This window comes from Balaenoptera ricei, chromosome 11 (genome assembly GCF_028023285.1).
Source record: "Balaenoptera ricei isolate mBalRic1 chromosome 11, mBalRic1.hap2, whole genome shotgun sequence".
NCBI classification, from domain to species: Eukaryota; Metazoa; Chordata; class Mammalia; order Artiodactyla; family Balaenopteridae; genus Balaenoptera; species Balaenoptera ricei.
This window is the reverse complement of record NC_082649.1, coordinates 61,919,116-61,941,573: the sequence shown is the minus strand read 5'-3', so window position 1 is coordinate 61,941,573 and position 22,458 is coordinate 61,919,116. Positions and strand designations below refer to the sequence as shown.

General features: G+C 40.7%; 1 long non-coding RNA gene across 1 annotated transcript in view; it reads right to left on the bottom strand.

Moving 5' to 3' along the window:
- Positions 1-22,164, bottom strand: part of LOC132374907 (uncharacterized) — a 172,015-nt gene extending 149,851 nt beyond the window's left edge. The window contains exons 1-2 of the long non-coding RNA XR_009505815.1: positions 21,375-22,164; positions 19,273-19,503 (exon numbers count right to left, since the gene is read on the bottom strand). This is a non-coding gene — a long non-coding RNA (uncharacterized LOC132374907). The remainder of the gene's footprint in view (positions 1-19,272; positions 19,504-21,374) is intronic.
- Positions 22,165-22,458: the final 294 nt, after the last annotated feature.

Sequence of the window (22,458 nt, the reverse complement as noted above, 5' to 3'; positions counted from 1 at the left end):
TTCTGTTCATCAAAAAACACCATTAAAAGAGTAAAAAGACAAGCCATAGAGTGGAAGAAGGTATTTGCAACATATATAACTGATAAAGGACCAGATTGTATGAAGAACTACAAATCAGGGAGAAGAAGGCAGATGATCCAGTTTTTCTCAGTGGGCAAAAGGCTTGAAAAGACATTTAACAAAAGAAGAAACCTAAATGTCCAATAAATATAAAAAGGTGCTCAATCTCATTAAATAGATAAGGGCAATGCAAATTAAAACTATAACAAGATAGCACAATATACCCATTAGTCTGGCAAAATATAAAAGCCTGACAATACCAAGTGTTAGTGAAAGTATAGAAAAATGGAACTCTCTTACAGCAGGTGGGAATGTAAGTTAGTGCAACCACTCTGGGAACCTGTGCTATTGTCTAATAATGTTGAAGATATGCATACCAGATAGCCCAGATATTCCAGGCCAAGGTATATACCTTTGAGATGTGTGTTCTAATGTACATTAGGATACATGCCTAAGAATGTCCTTACCAGCAACCAAGATGCCCATTCCATAAAATGGAAGAATAAATAGTAATATATTTGTACTAGAAAATACCATACAGCATAAAAACGAAAGAACTACAAATATATGCTCAATGTGCATGGATCTTACAAACATAATGTTGAGCTTAAAAAGCAAGTCATAAAGTAGGTAGGTAGATAGATAGAATAATTCCATTTATATAAAGTTCAAAAACAGGTAAAACTAAACAAAAAAGGTAAACTCTAAGGAAAAGCAAGGAAATTATTACTCTTAAATTTGGGGGAAGATAGAGGTTGTGTTCGGAAAGAGATAAACAGATGTCTTAGTCGGCTAGGGCTGCCATAATAAACTACCATAGACTGGGTTGCTTAAACAATGGAAATTTATTTTCTCACTGTGCTGGAAGCTGGGAAGTCCAGGATCAAGGTGCTGGCCAATTCAGGTCCTGGTGAGAGCTCTCTGGTTTGTATACAGCTACCTTCTCGCTGACCCTTCCTCTTTGCTTATGCAGAAAGGGAGAGTGAGTGCTCTCTTTTTATAAGGGCACTAATCCCGTCATGATTAGTGGACCCCCCTCATAACCTCATCTAACCCTAATTACCTCCCAAAGGCCCCATACCCAAATACTACCACATTAGGGGTATGCTTTCAGCATATGAATATTGGCGGCACACAAGCATTCAGTCCATAACAACAAGACTTCTGGGGTGACAGTGATGTTCTATAACTGGGTATAGTTACAGGTGTTCCCTTTTTTCAACCATTCATATACTTTCTGTATGTCCTATATGGCATTTAAAAATAAAATTATAGATCTGGGGTAACTCAAGGATTTGCTACTTGCTACCTCTATGATCTTCACAAAGTCTTTCAGTCTCTTTGACCCTTAGATTTCTTCATGTATAATGGGGATAATAGGTACCTCATGGTAAATTTTTTTAAGAGAGAAAATTTAGCACTCAGCTAGTACCTGGCACAGAGTATAGCCAATGAATAAAAGTATAAAAAATTATTTCCTTCACCCATTTATTTATTCACTCATCATACATTTACCAAAAGTGTATCATGTGCTAAGTAAGCCCTGGGCTGGGAGACTGAGGTTGGGAGAGAAATGATACGTTACTTTCCTCTTGAAACATGAGACACTACTGCTCCCTGCTGGAGCCATGGAGAAAATCCTTCCTGGTTGTGCTTTTTTTTTTTTCCTCCGTAACTAAAATGCTGAAAAAAACTCATAGTTCAAAAACATTTTCAGGGACTTCCCTGGTGGTCCAGTGGTTAAGACTCTGTGCTTCCACCGCAGGGAGCACGGGTTCGATTTCTGGCCAGGGAACTAAGATCCCGCATGCCATGTGGCGCGGCCAAAAAAAAGGTTTTTTTAAATTTTATAAAATAATGAGACAATTCGAAATTTAAACATTTGATATTATCAATGAATTGCTGTTAATTCTTGTTTAGGTAAGATAATGGTATTGTGGATTTTTTTTCAAGAATCCTTACTGTTTAGAAACTTGCTCAACTATTTCAGATGAAATGATGTATGTGTAGTATAGCAGTCAGGATTTAATCTGAGAAATAGAACCAATAGGAGATACATTGATACATATAATTTCAATTTCATAAGAAATTGTTCTTGCAAGAAATTGGCTTATGTGATTGTTGGGGCTAGTGAGGCAAGTCTGAAACCCACAGGGCAGCCTCACCTAGATTATGTAGGATAATTTCCCTTACTTAAAAATGACTGATTATGGTTTTAATCACATTAGATCAATGAATAATGGAGGATTGTAGCTTAGCCAAGGTGACACATAAAACTGACCATCACATCTGTGAACTGATTCAAAATAACATGGAAGGGAGAATACAGATGGGACAGGACTAGTCCATGGTTTGATGGTCCTTGAGGCTGGGGTGATGGGTACATGGAAGTTTGCTATAGTTTCTGTCTGCTTTGTGTATTTCACAATTTTCTACAATAAGAGGGTTTCAAAATATACTTTAAAAGCACTCAGAAACTCACTGCTTTATATTTGATATCTTTCTGGATCTTTATCTCTATACGTTTTCACATAGTTAAGATCATGCTGGAGTTACATCTTTATATCTACTTCTTTCATAGCATTATACCATTAGCACTTTCACATCTCATTAAAAATTCTTCCCAAATATCAAACAAAATGATTAATAACTCAGGCTCTGACATCACACAAACCTGGTTTGAATTCCAGTTCTGCTATTTGTTGCTGAGTGACTTTGGTCTAAACTTCTTAGGCTCTCTATTCCTCAGTTTCTTTTAATATATTCATTCATTCATTCATTCAGCTAATATTGTGAGTGTCCTGTGAGCCAGATCCTGTTCTTGGTGTTGTGGCTACACTAATAAACAAAATAGACAAAGTCCTTGCCATCATGAACTGACATCTGTGGAGGAAACTGACACTAAGAAACTAAATACATATTGTATAGGGGGTCGCAACTAATCCAGAGAAAAATGAAGCATAGTAAAGGGGATAGGGAGTGCAGGGATTGCTACTTCATACAAGTAAGTCAGCAAAGTCTTTTCTGATAAGGTGACATTTGAACAAAGACTTGAAGAAAGTGAAGGTGTCAGCCATTTGAATATTTGTTAGAAGACCATTCTAAGGAAAGGAAACGGCATATGCAAAGGCCCTGAGGTAGGAGCACAAGGTACAGAGAGGAGGCCAAAGTGATTGGAGCCGAATGAAAAACTAGAAGATGTGGGAAATGAGATCAGAGAGTTAGCAGGAAGTAGACTGTGCAAGATAGAGTCATTAGGGGGTTCTGAACAAAGGAGGGACATCTATCTGGCTTCTGGTTTAGAGGGTTTACTCTCTAGCTGCAGTGACAAAAATAAAGTGAAAGGGGCAAGGGCAGAAACAAGAAAAACAACTGGTAGCCTATTAGAATCACCCAGACAAAAGATGCTGGTAGTATAGACCAGGGTGGTAGTGCTAGAGGCTCTGAGCAACCGTTAGATCCTGCATGTATTTGAAAATAGAGCCCACAAGATTTGCTGATGTGTGTATGTGGGGTGAGAGACGGGAGGTGTCTAGGATTATTCTAAAATTTTTGCCTGAGCAACTGGAAATATGGGGTTGCCATTAACTGAGCAGTGAATGCAGCAGAGGGAGAGAGTTTAATAAGGAGGAGGTTAGGATCCAGACTGCTTTTAAAAAGTATGCTTGTACCAGCACAAATCCACAAGCATGGGAGAACAGGACAGAAGAAAATGGCAACAACATATTTGACACATAAAAAGCTGATGGACCAGGGTTAATGGCTTAGCAAACCAAGAAAGCCTAATCCTAAATCAATGAGGAAATTGAGAATCAACCATTTTAAACAGCAGCATCTTCAGAAAGCTCAGAAGTTCATGGTATCATGTACAGCTGGAAGCTGGGTTGGTGGGTATAAAATAAGGATGATTAAAAGATTAAAGATTAAAACAGTTTAAAGTTGTTTAAGAATTAGTAGCTCCCTAATCCCTTCTCCCACTCTTTGCTAATGGATGACTACTTCTCCCCAACTCAAGCAGAGGACTTGAAAGCACAAGTCACAGTTGAGGTTGGAGGTGTCATACCCAAAACAGCAGGATTTAGAGAACCAGAGCATATTCAGTGTTTAGACCTCAAGCCCACTAACCCCATCAACCCTCAGGTTCTGTCTAACTCTCCCTCCAAACAGGCCTTTAGAAGAGTTTTCTATTATGGGGAACCCAAACAGCCCAGGAGAAAGGACAAAATGTGCTGACATTTGGAGTTCCACAGTCAGATCATCCGATAGTGAAGCCTGAGTGAACAACTCAGAACTTATATCACCTTTTTATCCCACCCACGCTTAAAAATGAGATGATGGGCTTCCCTGGTGGCGCAGTGGTTGAGAATCTGCCTGCTAATGCAGGGAACACGGGTTCGAGCCCTGGTCTGGGAAGATCCCACATGCCACGGAGCAGCTGGGCCCGTGAGCCACAACTACTGAGCTTGCGCGTCTGGAGCCTGTGCCCCGCAACGGGTGGGGCCGCGATAATGAAAGGCCCGCGCACTGCGATGAAGAGCGGTGCCCGCACCGCGATGAAGAGTGGCCCCCGCTTGCCGCAACTAGAGAAGGCCCTTGCACGAACCGAAGACCCAACACAGCCAAAAATAAATAAATAAATAAATAAAGTAGCTATAAAATTAAAAAAAAAAAAAAAAAAGAAAAAAAAAATGAGATGATAAACAAGGATTGCCAAGTATCTAAGCAGAGCCTTATTTTACTTTTACTGGAGTGTCAGGAAAGAATACAATTATATGTTTGGGTTCTATCATACATCTTTACCCAGAGTCTGTCTGTCTGTTGTTATTCTTACCACCCCTCTACCTTTTGTCCTTTGCCCTATTCTTTCCTTAAAAAAAAAAAAAAAAAAAAAAAGTGATATTCCAAGAGGCCCCTGATTTTGCTCCTTTGTTCTTGTCTGCCTAAAACTCACCTCTGAATCATCTTAGAACTTGACCTTTCTTCAGGGGGAAAGTCACATTGCTTTTCTCTGGATTTCAGAACCATGGTCAGGGATAAAAACACACTCCATGGGGTGATGTGGGCTCCATCAGGCACTCCTGATGGGGTGTAAATTGGTGTCAACATTCTGGAAAATTATTGGTAATATGCTGCAAGACTTTAAATGAGCAACCCAACAATTTCTAACTTCTAGAAATTTATACTAAGGAAATTTTTTAATGTGAACATTATTATTAGTGATACATACTGAAGTGTTTATGGATATATTGATACAATGTCTAAAACTTGCTTCAAAATAATCATATTTGGCGGGTATGTTTACATTTTCTCATATGGAAGCCACTAGGCACATAGTCCCATTTAAGTGTGCTATAAATGTATAATACACACTAGATTTTTAAAAAAATATTTATTTATTTGGTTGCACTGGGTCTTAGTTGTGGTACGCAGGACCTTCATTGCCACGCACAGGATCTTTGTTGTAGCATGCAGGATCTAGTTCCCTGGCCGGAGATTGAACCCTGGCCCCCTGCATTGGGAGCGGAGAGTCTTAACCACTGGACCACCAGGGAAGTCCCTACATACTAGATTTTGAAGACTTGATACCAAAAAGAAAAGGTAAAATATGTCATTAATAACTTGCATACTGGTTATATATTGAAATAATATTTTAGATATACTGGAAAAAATATATATATCATTAAAATTAATTTCACCTATTTCTTTTCTTTTTCAAATGTAGCTACTAGAAAATTTTAAATCACATTTAAGTAACATTTTTAATTATAACTGTGGCTTGCATTTGTGGTTTACATTATGTTTCTATTGGACAGCACTGGTATAAAATCTATATACAGTCAGCTCTCCATACCTGCAGGTTCCAACATCCTTCGGATTTCACCAATCTCAGATCAAAAATATTCAGGAAAAACAAAATTCCAGAAAGTTCCAAAAAGCAAACTTGAATTTGACATGTGCTATTAATGATTTACATAGAACAGCTGACCCTCCAACAACCCTAGGGTTAGGGGTGCCAACCCTCCGAGCAGTGGAAAATTTGAGTACTGTATAACTTACAGTTGGCCCTCCACATCCATGATTATTGCATATTTGACGTCCCCAGCTATGGATTCAACCAACTGTGAATTGTGCGGTAGTGTAGTATTTACTATTGAAAAAAATTCAAATATAAGTATACCCCTGCAGTTCAAACTCATGTTGTTCAAGGGTCAAATGTATTTACAACTATTTACACAGCATTTACATTGTGTTAGGTATTATAAGTAATCTAGGGATAATTTAAATTATACATACAGGAAGATGTATGCAAGTTATATGCAAATACTACATCATTTTTTAAAAGGTACTTGATCCTTTGCAGATTTTGGTATCTGTGGAGGTCCTGGAACCAATCTCCCATGGATACCAAGGGATGACTGTATACTATCAATAAAACAAAACTTTCCATTAAACATGAACATGTTTGGATGACTGACCATAAAGGGGTAATTATTGAAACTAGGTGATGGGTACACAGGAGTTCATTATATCATTTTCTATAGTTTTGTATATGATTGAAATTTTCCATAATAAAAGTTTTAAAATATATGACAAAAGCTGTTTTCAAAAAGGTGTTCATTCCTGTTTATAGTAAAAACTGAGGAAAAAAGGCCCAGTGCTAATAACAATAGAGGACAGAGGACTGGTTAAGTTACTTATGTTCATCTATGTGCTGTATGCAGTCACTAAATAGTAAAATAAAAGTAACATCTAACATTTGAAGTCTAATTATATTCCTGGCTCTGGGCTAATAATATTCATAACAGCTACATGAGGTTGATAAAATTTGTATCCTCTGACCTCTCCCATTGACTACAGATTTATATATCTAATAGCCTGCCAATTGACATCTATTAGCTGGAATATAAGGATAAAGAACAAAACAAATTAACAGGAGAAAGTGAATTGAAAGAAATGGAAACTATGCATGGAACAGAAAATTTTAAACAAAAAAGTATATTTTGATTAATATCCTCAGAGAAATAAAAGAAAATATTGCTTCTACTAAAGAGCAACAATTTTTTAAAAATATGTATTTATTGGGACTTCCCTGGTGGTGCAGTGGTTAAGAATCTACGTGTCAATGCAGGGGACATGGGTTTGAGCCCTGGTCCGGGAAGAGCCCACATGCCATGGAGCAACTAAGCCCGTGTGCCACAACTACTGAGCCTGCGCTCTAGAGCCTGTGAGCCACAACTACTGAGCCCATGCGTCACAACTACTGAAGCCTGTGCGCCTAGAGCCCATGCTCCGCAACAAGAGAAGCCACCGCAATGAGAAGCCCGTGCACCACAACGAAGAGTAGACCCGGCTCGCCACAACTAGAGAAAGCCTGCGCACAGCGACGAAGACCCAATGCAGCCACAAGTAAATAAATAAAATAAATAAAATTTTAAAAATGTATTTATTTACTTATTTGGCTGCATCAGATCTTCACTGCGGCATGAGGGAATCTTTTGTTGCAGTGTGCGGGCTCCAGAGCGCTTGGGCTCTCTAGCTGTGGCACGCAGGCTCAGTAGTTGCAGCGCGCATGGGCTTAGTTGCCCTGCGGCATGTGGGATCTTAGTTCCCCGACCAGGGATCGAACCCACATCCCCTGCACTGGAAGGGGGATTCTTAACCACTGGACCACCAGGAAGTCCTGTGACAAATTTTTTAAAAAGGTAGGTGGGATTCAGAAGAAACAACTCTTGAAAATTAAAAACCTGATAGCAGACGTTAAAAGCTAACTAGAAGGGTTGGAAGATAACATTGAGGCAAACCCTCAGAAAGTAGAGAAAAGACAAAGGAATGGTCTCATACCAGCCAGAATGGCCATCATTAAAAACTCTACAAATAACAAATGCTGGAGAGGACATGGAGAAAAGGGAACCCTCCTACACTGTTGGCGAGAATGTAAGTGGGTACAGCTATTATGGAAAACAGTATGGAGGTTCCTCAGAAAACCAAAAATAGAATTACCATATGATCCAGCAATCCTTCTCCTGGGCATATATCCAGACAAAACTCTAATCCAAAAAGATACATGCACTCCTATGTTCATAGCGGCACTATTCACAATAGCCAAGACATGGAAACAACCTAAATGTCCATCGACAGAAGAACGTATAAGTGAGCTGGAAGACAAAATGGTGGAAATAACTGCCGAGGAACAGAATAAAGAAAAAAGAATGAAAAGAATTGAAGACAATCTCAGAGACCTCTGGGACAACACTAAACGCACCAACATTCGAATTATAGGGGTCCCAGAAGAAGAAGAGAAAAAGAAAGGGTCTAAGAAAATATTTGAAGAGATTATAGTCAAAAACTGCCCTAACATGAGAAAGGAAATAGTCACCCAAGTCCAGGAAGCACAGAGAGTCCCATACAGGATGAACTCTAGGAAAAACACACCAAGACATATATTAATCAAACTAACAAAAATTAAGTTCAAAGAAAAAATATTAAAAGCAGCAAAGGAAAACAAAAAATAACATACAAAGGAATCCCCATAAGGTTATCAGCTGATTTTTCATCAGAAACTCTGCAGGCCAGAAGGGAGTGGCAGGATATACTTAATGTGATGAAAGAGAAAAACCTACAGCCAAGATTACTCTACCCAGCAAGGGTCTCATTCAGATTCAATGGAGAAGTCAAAAGGTTTTCAGACAAGCAAAAGCTAACAGAATTCAGCACCACCAAACCAGCTTTACAACAAATGCTAAAGAAACTTCTCTAGGCGGGAAACACAAGAGAAGAAAAAGACCCACAAAAACAAACCCAAAGCAATTAAGAAAATGGTAATAGTAACATACATGTCAATAAACACCTTGAATGTAAATGGATTAAATGCCCCAACCAAAAGACACACACTAGCTGAATGGATACAAAAACAAGACCCGTATATATGCTGTCTACAAGAGACCCACTTGAGACCTAGGAACACATATAGACTGAAAGTGAAGGGATGGAAAAAGATATTCCATGCAAATGGAAATCAAAAGAAAGCTGGAGTAGCAATACTCATATCAGATGAAATAGACTTTAAAGACTGTTACAAGGGATAAGGAAGGACACTACATAATGATCAAGGGAATCAATCCAAGAAGAAGATATAACAATTATAAATGTTTATGCACCCAACATAGGAGCACCTCAATACATAAGGCAAATGCTAACAACCATGAAAGGAGAAATCAACAGTAACACAATAATGGTAGGCGACTTTAACACCTCACTCACACCAATGGACAGATCATCCAAACAGAAAAAAATTAAGGAAACACAAGCTTTAAATGACACAATAGACGAGATAGATCTAATTGATATTTATAGAACATTCCACCCAAAAGTGGCAGAATACACTTTCTTCTCAAGTGCACATGGAACATTCTCCAGGATAGATCACATCTTGGGTCACAAATAAAGCCTCAGAAAATTTAAGAAAATTGAAATTGTATCAAGCATCTTTTCTGACCAAAACATTATGAGATTGGAAATCAATTACAGGGAAAAAAACTGTAAAAAACACAAATACATGGGGGCTAAACAGTGCACTACTAAATAACCAGATCACTGAAGAAATCAAAGAAGAAATTTAAAAATACACAGAAACAAATGACAATGAAAACACGACAACCCAAAACCTATGGGATGCAGCAAAAGCAGTTCTAAGAGGGAAGTTTATGGCAATACAATCTCACCTCAAGAAACAAGAAAAATCTCAAATAAACAATCTAACCCTACACTTAAAACCACTAGAGAAAGAAGAACACAGAAAACTCAAAGTCAGTAGAAGGAAAGAAATCATAAAGATCAGAGCAGAAATAAATGAAATAGAAACGAAGAAAACAATAGCAAAGATCAATAAAACTAAAAGCTGGTTCTCTGAGAAGATAAACAAAATTGATAAACCCTTAGCCAGACTCATCAAGAAAAAATGGGAGAGGATGCATATCAATAAAGTTAGAAACAAAAAAGGAGAAATCAAAACTGACACTGCAGAAATACAAAGGATTATAAGAGACTACTACAAACAACTATATGCCAATAAAATGCACAACCATGGAGAAATGGACAAATTCTTGGAAAGGTACAACTTTCCAAGACCAAACCAGGAAGAATTAGAAAATATAAACAGATCTATTCACAAGTAATGAAACTGAAACTGTAATTTAAAATCTTCCAACAAACCAAAGTCCAGGACCAGATGGCTTCACAGGCGAATTCTATCAAACATTTAGAGAAGAGCTAATACCGATCCTTCTCAAACTCTTCCAAAAAACTGCAGAGGGAGAAACACTCCCAAATTCATTCTACGAAGCCACCATCACCCTGATACCAAAACCAGAAAAAGATATCACAAAAAAAGAAAACTATAGACCAACATCACTGATGAACATAGATGCAAAAATCCTGAACAAAATACTAGCAAACAGAATCCAACAGCACATTAGAAGGATCTTACACCATGATCAAGTGGGATTTATCCCAGGGATGCAAGGATTCTTCAATATATGCAAATCAATCAATGTGATACACTATATTAACAAATTAAGGAATAAAAACCATATGATCATCTCAATAGATGCAGAAAAAGCTTTTGACAAAATTCAACACCCATTTATGACAAAAACTCTCCAGAAAATGGGCATAGAGGGAACCTACCTCAACATAATAATGGCTATATATGACAAACCCACAGCAATAATCACACTCAATGGTGAAAAACTAAAAGTATTTCCACTAAAATCAGGAGCAAGACCAGGATGTCCACTCTCACCACTATTATTCAACATAGTTTTGGAAGTCCTAGCCACAGCAATCAGAGAAGAAAAAGAAATAAAAGGAATACAAATTGGAAAACAAGAAGTAAAACTGTCACTTTGCCGATGACATGATACTATACATAGAAAATCCTAAAGATGCCACCAGAAAACTACTAGAACTAATCAATGAATTTGGTAATGTTGCAGGATACAAAATCAATGCACAGAAATCTCTGGCATTCCTATACACCAACAACAAAAAATCTGAAAGAGAAATTAAGGAAACACTCCCATTTACCATTGCAACAAAAAGAACAAAATACCTAGTAATAAACCTGCCTAAGGAGTCAAAAGACTTGTACTCAGAAAACTATAAAACACTGATGAAAGAAATCAAAGATGACATAAACAGATGGAGAAATGTACCATGTTCTTCGATTGGAAGAATCAATATTGTGAAAATGACCATACTACTCAAAGCAATCTACAGATTCAATGCAATCCCTATCAAACTACCAATGGCATTCTTCAGAGAATTGGAACAAAAAATTTTACAATTCGTATGGAAACACAAAATTTCCCGAATAGCCAAAGCAATCTTGAGAAAGAAAAACAGAGTTGGAGGAATCAGGCTCCCCAAATTCAAACTATACCATAAAGCTACAGTAATCAACACAGTATGGTACTGGCACAAAAACAGAAACACAGATCAATGGTACAGGACAGAATGCCCAGAGATAAACCCACGCACATATGGGCACCTAATTTATGACACAGGAGGCAAGAACATACAATGGAAAAAGGACAGCCTCTTCAATAAGTGGTGCTGGGAAAACCGGACAGCTACATGTAAAAGAATGAAATTAGAACACTCCCTAACACCATACACAAAAATAAACTCCAAATGGATTAAAGACTTAAATGTAAGACCAGACACTATAAAACTCTTAGAGGAAAAATGCTCTTTGACATAAACCACAGCAAGATCTTTTATGACCCACCTCCTAGAGGAATGGAAATAAAAACAAAAATAAACAAATGGGACTTAAATAAACTTAGAAGCTTTTGCATAGCAAAGGAAACCATAAACAAGACAAAAAGACAACCCTCAGAATTGGAGAAAATATTTGCAAATGAAACAACACACAAAGGACTAATCTGCAAAATATACAAACAGCTCATGGAGCTCAATATCAAAAAAACAAACAATCCAGTTAGAAAATGGGCAGAAGACCTAAATAGACATTTCACCAAGGAAGACATACAGATGGCCAAGAGGCACATGAAAAGATGCTCAACATTACTAATTAATAGAGAAATGCAAATCAAAACTACAATGAGGTATCACCTCACACTGGTCAGAATGGCCATTATCAAAAAATCTACAAACAATAAATGCTGGAAAGGGTGTGGTGAAAAGGGAACCCTCCTGCACTGTTGGTGGGAATGTAAATTGATACAGCCACTATGGAGAACAGTATGGAGGTTCCTTAAAAAACTAAAAATAGAACTACCATATGACCCAGGAATCCCACTAACAGGCATATACCCTGAGAAAACCATAATTCAAAAAGAGACATGTACCACAATGTTCATTGCAGCACTATTTACAATAGCCAGGACATGGCAGCAACCTAAATGTCCATAGACAGATGAATGGCTAAAGAAGATGTGGCACATATATACAATGGAATATTACTCAGCCATAAAAAGAAATGAAATTGAGTTATTTGTAGTGAAGTGGATGAACCTAGAGTCTGTCATACAGAGTGAAGTAAGTCAGAAAGAGAAAAACAAATACAATATCCTAACACATATATATGTAATCTAAAAAAAAAAAAAGGCACTGATGAACCTAATCGCAGGGCAGGAATAAAGAGGTAGACATAGAAAATGGACTTGAGGACATGGGGTGGGAGGGTGAAGCTGGGGTGAAGTGAGAGTAGCATTGACATATATACACTACTGAATGCCAGGTGTTTGGCTAGTGGGAAGCAGCAGCATAGCACAGGGAGGTTGGCTCAGTGCTTTGTGATGACCTAGAGGGGTGGGATAGGGGATGGGAGGGAGGCTCAAGAGGGAGGGAATATGGGGACATGTGTATGCATATGGCTGATTCGCTTTGTTGTGCAACAGAAACTAACACAGTATTGTGAAGCAATTATACTCCAGTAAAGATCTATTAAAAAAAAAAAGATACATGCACCCCTATGTTCATAGCGGCACTATTCACTATAGCCAAGACATGGAAACAACCTAAATGTCCATTGACAGATGAATGCATAAAGAAGATGTGGTACATATATACAATGGAATACCACTCAGCAATAAAAAAGAATGAAATAATGCCATTTGCAGCAACATGCATGCAACTAGAGATTACCATACTAAGTGAAGTAAGTCAGAAAGAGAAAGACAAATACCATATGATATCACTTATATGTGGAATCTAAAATATGACACAAAGGAACATATTTACGAAACAGAAACAGACTCACGGACATAAAGAACAGACTTGTGGTTGCCAAGGGGGAGGGAGTTGGGTGGGAAATGGAGTGGGAGGTTGGGGTTAGCAGATGTAAGCTATTATATATGGAATAGATAAACAACAAGGTCCTACTGTATAGCACAGAGAATTATATTCAGTATCTTATGATAAACAATGCTGGAAAAGGACATTAAAAAAAAAGAATGTATATATAGGGACTTCTCTGGTGGCACAGTGGTTAAGAATCCACCTGCCAATGCAGGAGACACAGGTTCAAGCCCTGGTCCAGGAAGATCCCACATGCCACAGAGCAACTAAGCCCATGCACCACAACTACTGAGCCTGCGCTCTAGAGCCCGTGAGCCACAACTACTGAGCCCGTGTGCTGCAACTAGTGAAGCCCACGCACCTAGAGCCCATGCTCTGCAACAAGAGAAGCCACCACAATGAGAAGCCCGTGCACCGCAACAAAGGATAGCCCCTGCTTGCCGCAACTAGAGAAAGCCCGAGCACAGCAATGTAGACCCAACGCAGCCAAAAATAAAATAAATAAACAAATAAATAAATAAATATAAATATATACATATTTTAAAAAGAATGTATATATATGTATAACTGAATCACTGTGCTGTACAGCAGAAATTAGCACAACATTGTAAATCAACTATACCTCAATTTAAAAAGAGGAGGGGAGAGAAAGGAATGGGGAAAAGGAGCGAAAAGACAAAAGAATTCTAAAACCAGTCTTCAGGGCTTCCCTGGTGGTGCAGTGGTTAAGAATCCGCCTGCCAATGCAGGGGACACGGGTTTGAGCCCTGGTCTGGAAAGATCCCACATGCTGCGGAGCAACTAAGCCTGTGCGCCACAACTACTGAGCCTGCGCTCTAGAGCCCATGTGCCACAACTACTGAAGCCCGCGCACCTAGAGCCCATGCTCCGCAACAAGAGAAGCCACCACAGTGAGAATCCCGCACACCACAACGAAGAGTAGCCCCCGCTTGCTGCAACTAGAGAAAGCCTGAGCGCAGCAACGGAGACCCAACACAGCCAAAAATTAATTAATTATTAATTAATTTTTAAAAAAGCTCTTAGAACATCCACCTGGCACACACTTAATTATTCAATACATTATTACAGAGACTAATTGAAGATGGATTCTGTGATAGGTTAAGGACCTCATCTAGACCAGGGGTTGGCAGACCATGGCCCATAGATCAATTCTAGCCACTGCCTGTTTTGGTAAATAGCTTAGAGGAGCAGAGCCACACCCATTCATTTTTGTGTTATCTATGGCTGCTTTTGCACTAAAACGAATGAGATGAATAGTTGTGGCTGAGATTCTATGGCCAAAAAGTCTAACATATTCACTATGACGCCCTTTACAAGGAAAGTTTGCTGATTCCTGATATAGATTATTCCTTTTAGTCCTAACAGCCCTTGGAAGTTGACATTTTTCACCCTTATTTTACCACAAGGGAAACTGAGGTTTAGAGAAGGCAAATGACTTGCCCAGATTCACAGACATTAAGTATTGGGAACATGATAAAACTGTCTTTTGACAATAACATATGGTCTCCTGTTAGAGTCATTTCCCCACCTCATGGGAACTTTGTCTTGTAAGGAATCAATGAGAGGACACAGTAGGTCATAGAACTCCAAGGTATTTAAGTATTGAGCCAGCCAAGATATCATGAGTACTCTCACTGGAGCTAAAGGCCATCCCATGTACCTTTGTCCCTTTACTTTTTCAGAAGTGACCCTGTCCACTGGTGCAGGAGCACCAACCTTGTTCTGGGATCCCAACCAACACTCTACTCCTTCCCACAAATTCCCCCTACATCTCTATCACCCCTTCCTCCAGCAGAAAGCCTGACCTTCTGAGGTAAATTCATTCTACAGTTGGTTCAACACAGCCATCATAAAGGACACTCTTGTCCGTCTCTGCCAGAGTTCTGCCAGCCCACACTGAGGAAAAGCCCTCATTCCCAGGCTCAAATGAGCACAGAGGTGAGAGTAAACCAGGTCCAGCTCTCCAGAGGGAAAGGCAGTCCCAAGCTAGGATACATGGTCCAGTCAGGTGAATTCATCCCAGGCGGCAGCACTGAGCTATCAGAGGCTAGAGCAAAGAGTCGTCCCAGGATAGAGTTTTTTGAGGGCAGGGCATGTCTTATTGCCCACAGGGCCTACTTAGCACAGGGTTTGGCACAAAAAAATATGTCCAACAAATAAGAGCCATGATCGTTATGTGTTCATAAGCGTTTGCTAAATAAATTAATCAACAAACAATGCTCTCGTTACAAACCTTTCAGCACCAGGGTAGTTAAACACATATACAGTCTTATAATTTACAAATTATTTTTCACATCCCCTATCTAAATTCACCCTACCAACAATGTTTAGGGAAATAGAGAAAGCTTTTAAACCCCATTTCACAGAGGAAAGGAGATTAAGAGATTAAGTAACTCAGACCAACATCACACTGCCAGGGGGCGGGGGTGAACCCAGAGAGGACTCAACAGCCTGTGTTTCTGCCAGAGAACCAGAAGCAATGACTGAATGTGTCTGCCCACTCCTTGCCACACCACAGGCATGCCCTTCTTTTTTCTCTATCTCTTCCCTTCTCCCTAAAGGTCTCATTATTCCTCCCTCTCCCCTGTCTCAGGTTCCATAAAAAGGATTCCTTGACTGTACTAATGATTCTATACTAGATACTGTTGCCTTTTTAACAAGTGTGCCTGAGTTTCTACCCAAGGTTTCTCTGCAAAGTTTCATGTTCTAATAACAGGAGGTAAAGAAAATTTAAAAGGCCACTTGCATTTAAGAGATCTGCACACAACTCTGTTTTTTTTACTGAACCACAGTGATTGGATTTCAAATGTATTGAACATCCCTGCCTGCCTCTTATGCTATTGTCTCTCAACCTGACTGCACTAAAGGTTTGCAGGATCTATTGTTAAGTAGTTAGTCAGACATGAGCAGGTCCCCACCCCGTCCTGAACAGGGTCATCGTTCCCTCCCCCCACCTGGACACTGGTGATCAGAACACACCCAGAGATCCTCCGTTTTGTAGTCAAGGACCGCTAAGTTTCCAGCCTCATCAGGATCAAGCAAGATAAAAGCAGCAGCACAGGTTGGCGCAGGTGCACCAAAAACTAAAAAGTAGCACAAAGTAACCTGGGGTTCATGATGCCATATTTGTAATAAATTAACATTGCAGTTTTGCACACACCCCCAACCCCGTGGGTTTCACTTGGGTAAGCGCCTGCGCACAGGAGAAAAGTTATATAAGCTAAAGCTGTCAGTCAATCAACTTGTCAAATAACACAGGACACAGGGAGGGACCACCACCCTAAAAAACCCAACCCTATTCCCATTGCGAGGCTGCTTCTGGTTTCCAGACAGCCTGCTCTCCTTTCCCGGGAACATACTTTCATTTTGCTTAATAAAACTCTTGTTGCTTAAAAACTGCTCGACGTCTCTCAAATGCATTCTTTTCTTCGGGAGGACAAGAACCGAGGAATTGCCATTTCCTTGGTAAAACTACTTCCCCTAGTACAAGTACAAACTCCATTTACTGGAAAGCCTTTTTAAAACTTTATTTTTTTGACCGCACTGCGCAGCTTGTGGGATCTTAGTTCCCCGAATAGGGATTGAACCCTGGCCACAGCAGTGAAAGCATGGAGTCCTAACCACTGGACCACCAGGGAATTCCCTAAAACAATCTTATAAAACAGACAGCAAATCCCAAAAACATGTTCAGCAGACACATTTGCCCTGGGGCAAGTTCGAAGTACCTGTATACTCAGCAACTCAGAAAACATTCCAACCACGGTCAGTGTGAATATGGGTCAAAGTCATCTAAGACCTCATGCATATCAGCTGTACTGAGGAATACACGTCAGCGGCAGCCCAGGCAAGCTCCTGCTTCCTTCCAGAGTGCTTCCTGCAGATTCTGATACTCTCCACCCTCCAGGCAGGACATGGACAGGTATAGTGGCCAAAGTAGTGGCCAGAATGGAGAGGGCTGCATTAATGCTGGGGTAGGAGATGAGGTTCAAGTGTTACAGTGCAGCAAGGCTATTATTTGGCTGTTCTTGCCTGGGAACATCCATCTACCCAGCCATCTACCTCTGCAGCTGTGCTCTACACCTGGCCATGTAGGGAGTATATCTCCCTTGAAAGCCTCATACAGTGACACCTCGGCCTCACCATTCTCCAGCAAACACAGATTGCTTGGAATGAGGGACTAAGCAATTAATCACAGCAAGAACTTTGCTGTTCCTGCACTTCAAAAATGACATGGTTCAGAAGGGGAACGAACAAGGCCTTTCTGGGGCTCTCCTGGAGGCCCGTGGCTGTGAAGACATTGTGGGGAAATTTTTGGCCACACGACATGGGCAGAGTAGGAGGAGAGTCTTCTATTTCCATGCTTTACTTCATTGCACAAGGACATCAAGCCTGGGTCTCACTGTCCTTCATTTTCAGGAACCTCTGGATTACAAGGTGGCTTCATTAAACAAGTGAATGAGGTCAGTATCAGCCTGCTGCATGTCCTGAGGCAAGGAGTTGGTACGTGAAAGGGTTTATTCAACACACCATCATCACTAGGAAGTCAAACTTGGTGATGGAATTAAAAAAAGGTCTTTCAGCACCCTTGTGCGTGCCTATTTCCTGAAAAACTTTGAGGATGATTGTACACTTAGCCTTGAAAAGACACAGACACTGAGATGCCGTCCACCTGGTATTTTCTCTGATACTACTCTGTTCCTCCTTGAAAAGGGTTCCCAGAATCGATTACAACATGTGTGTGTGTGGAGGCTTCCCCACACCAACAAGAAATTCTTAGACACCAGCAGGGTGTCTGAGAAATCAGCTCAGTTCTGACACTAGCTACCCAGGTAAAGGGCTCAGTCTCACAAGACCACCCTTCACTTCAGACGCCAGTCACAAGCCCAGGTTGTTATCTGTGCTTCTGACCAACCGGCTACAAATCAGAGGTTCCCAGGACATCCTCCTCGGGTCCAACTGATCTGCTAGAACGACTCACAGAACTCAGGAAAACCCATGTACTCACCAGATTACTGATTTATTATAAAAGGATATTAAAGGATACAAATTAACAGCCAGACGAAAAGACATACGGCGAGGTACCGAACAAAGGCACTTCTGTCCTCTTAGAGCATGGGGCCCTCATGTGAGCATGAGGAAGCACTGTCGCTCTCCAGGTGGAAGCTCTCCAAAAATGGGACCAAAAGCTGTCCTTCTGGGTTTTTATAGAGGCTTCATTACATACCTACAATTGACTAAATCACTGGCCAATGGCAACTGAGTCAATCTCAGGCTCCTCTCCCCTCTTCCTGAAAATCAGGGGCTGGGACTGAAAGTTCCAACCCTCTAATCACAGAGTTGGTTCTCCTGGCAACCCACCCCCATCCTACTTCTAAAAGTCACCTCATTAACACAACAAGAGACACCTTTATCACTCTGAACATTTAGGAAATTCCAAGGGTTCTGGCCATCTGGATGACCAAATATATATTTTCCTTATAAATCACAACATCCCACTCCTCTTCCTCCTCCCAGTGTTCACCCCATTCATTCAGGAATGCCTGCAGCAAACCCAGCTGAGCTGTGAAGTGCTCTGAGAATGCCGTTAGTGTACCATGACTTTGCCCACAGTGTCTAGAAGTTTGGTGACTGGCTCCACTGTACAGGACCAAATAATAGCTGAGTCCAGCTCCTGCATCTTAGAAGCCAAGAACAAATCCTTCCAGCTAGCCATTCATGGGATCACCCCCTGATCACAGAAATCCCGCAGTAATTCCTTTGGTAAACCGCAGACTGCTATTCTCTGCAAGAAGCATTCTGTCGGGAGATTCTCAGTCATGTCAACAGCCTCTACAAAATCAATCAGATATTAAATAAAACTCCACTTACCTTCTTCACTCTGGTGAAAACGGCACACAAAGAGGGAGAGATTTTCTTTGGAAGAGATACCAGTGTTCCCATCTATGATCACACTCAAGAATTCGGCTGCTTTTACCGGCTCCGGGAACTTGTTCTGGGTTTGGAGGCCTGTTAGCTTATCAGTTCATTCTGCATTTGTTCAGCTATTTCGAGCACCATGTGGTACGTAGCTAATTTTCTCTTTCAAAACTGGGTCCAGTTCTGTAATATAATGTGAGAATGCATATATAACCTTGGTGTTAGTGAGCCTTCTATGCAACAGAATATTCTGTGTTCCACAGAAAATGAGGAGTTTAATGATCTATTTTAGAGCATGACAACTGTTTGTCAACAGCTTCTAATATTCAAAGGCAACAAAAGCCACCAACTTTGCTGTGGCCTCACCATGTTCCTTAGATCTGATATGTTTCCCAAGTATTTTTTAAAATTTATTTTATTGAAGTATAGTTGATTTACAGTGTTGTGTTAACTTCTGCTGTACAGCAAAGTGATAGTTCCCTGTGCTATACAATAGGACCTTGTTGCTTATCCATTCTATGTATAATAGTTTGCATCTGCTAATCCCCTTGTTCTATCACCATATTTCCCCAAATATTTTCTTGACACTGGACCAATCTGTATTGGCACAGAAACCAACACTAACTCCTTGGTTGTTAAACAGAAAAGACAAACCACAAAATACCCCATCCAGGCATTTGGAGTATTAGACAAACTTGCACTACTGAAAGAAACTGGGCACTGCATCCCAAGAGTCCTGACCCATTTCAGGGTCCATCAGCCTCTTTGGGAACTGGAAGTTGGAAGTGAGCAACCACTGGCTTGCTAAGTAAGCTTCATTTGATCTAATTCAGGTTCCTGTGATTTAATAGGCCAGTGTCCTCCTCATGATGGACATCTTGCTCATCCAAGTTTATGTCACCACCTGTGGTTTGTGAGTTTATCTCCTGCTTTGCAACAGAAAAGATCTAAAATTTCCCCATTGATGAAACCCTCAGGGTACCTTCCTGCTATATCATCAACATTTGTTAAGTAAAAATTAGCTCTGGGGACTTCCCTGGTGGCCCAGTGGGTAAGACTCTGTGCTCCCAACGCAGGGGGCCTGGGTTCAACCCCTAGTGGGGCAACTATATCCCGCATGCCGCAACTAAGTCTGCGTGATGCAACTAATATCCGGCACAGCCAAAATAAATAAATAAATAAATATTTTTTTAAAAAGTTAGCTCTGAGAAAGTAAAACCTGCATGGCTAGTCACTGGGCAGGAAAAACAGATACAAATAAAGACAACTGTAAAGTTAACAGGAAACAATATTTCTGCCAATGAATGCTACATCTATGAAAGGTCATAATAACCCTCTTCTTTGAGTGACTACTGATTTCTTACTCATTGAGAAACTTTGTTCTCTAAAATCAAAGATTCTCAGAAACTTTGATGTTTTACATTTTAGCAGTAAGAATGAAACAGTTTCAATTTACAACCCAGGAGCAAACCTTCAGAAAAGGGGTTTCTGGACAACATTTTCAAAGAAACAGGACCATGGGTTCATTCTGCTGTCTAGGGCTGATGTTGACCACTTTAGAAAGTCCTGCTTTCCTCTGAGTCTATAAAAACAGTGTTTCATTTAAATTTCATCTAAACTTCACATCTCCCCACAATCCTATAACCCCCTCTCTTCTTAGTGGTCTTAGGTTGATTGGGCTTGGACCCTGTTACGTTCAGCTTCCAGGCTCCTAAGATGAAAATTTTGAAAATAGATGTGTGAATGAAAAATGTTGCCTGACATATCAGTAAACAAAGGCTATTGCGGCCATCAACCCATCAACCACTAAAGCCACCCCAACTGTGCACTCTGAGGGGATTCAGGATGGAAGAAAGAACAGTATATTGGTCCTAGATAGCTAAGGTGCATATCAAAGGAATAATTTCAATGAGCCCAGACTCTTGCAACTTCCCATACACAGAAAAGCCCTAAATTCATTAACTTGAGATGTCTGGTTTTCTTTTTTTTTTTTCAATTGGGGTATAGTTGTTTTTGGTTTTCTTATTAACAGTAATCTTTTGATGTTCCACTACCTGGTTTTTGTTGCAAAACTCGTATATATCCTGGCTCCTCCCTTGCCCCTTTGGAGCAGTCCCCCAAAGCGATCTGAGAGGCTGTCTTCCTGGCTTAGGTCTTCAGAAAAGCCACCAAATAAAAAATAATTCTCAACTTTTACGTTGTGCAGTTTCTTCACTTCACAGATGTAACGTGCATTTTTCATTCCTAAATATATCATGCCAGGTAGGCATACATATGACGGCCATGCCAGTTCCATCATAACCGGGATTGGTTCATAACTCAGAAAGGTTACAGGAACAAGGAATGTCAGGGTTCTGCATAGCTTTTGCTTCACTTCTTGAACAGGCTTAGATTTTTTTCTCTTTTGGGCCCCAGACAGTTTGTCTGCTAAACTGAAGCCTCCATCCCTCATGACTGAGGGGAAAAAAAAAAAAAAAAAAACCCAGATACATCTACTCAGCTGAAGCTGACAGGTATACTGGGGTCCAGCGTGTACAGGTGGACAGCTCTGGCCACGCTGACACCCGTAGGGATTCTGGAAACAGCGGGGAAGGGGGCGAGCTGCTGCCCTCCCCCGCATCGCCCGGCCTGGAGCCGACATCAGCGCTACCCCTCTGCTCGGAGCCTCGATGCTGAAACCCGAAGCAGGACGTCCGCCCTGCCCTTCGCATCCACTTCTTGCCACAGACAGGCGCTGCGGCGCGCGGTTTCAGGGGAACATAATTTCCAACACAGCTCACGCCAACAGCTGACGAAAGATCTGAGCTCTAGAGCGTTCTGCGGTCGCCATGTTTGTAGCAGGCACGAACCTTGACCCGCCTTTCCTCTCAGTGATTGGACGCGTAAGGATGGCGTACGGCAGGGGCGTGGCTCCGCAGGGAGAGGCCCCGCGAAATAACGGATGGGGCCAGGACGCCATCTTGGATCCTGGCGTCGTCCCCGACTTGCCCTTCCTCCCGGTGATTGGACGAGCCGGTTGGGTGTCCTGGAAGGGGCGTAGCCGGCCAACCAGACCTGGGCGTGTGCTTTGTCTGGTTCCTTTGTGTTTGAACCGTATAGATGCTTAAGATGCTCTTGCTTATTACTGGACGCCGGCGA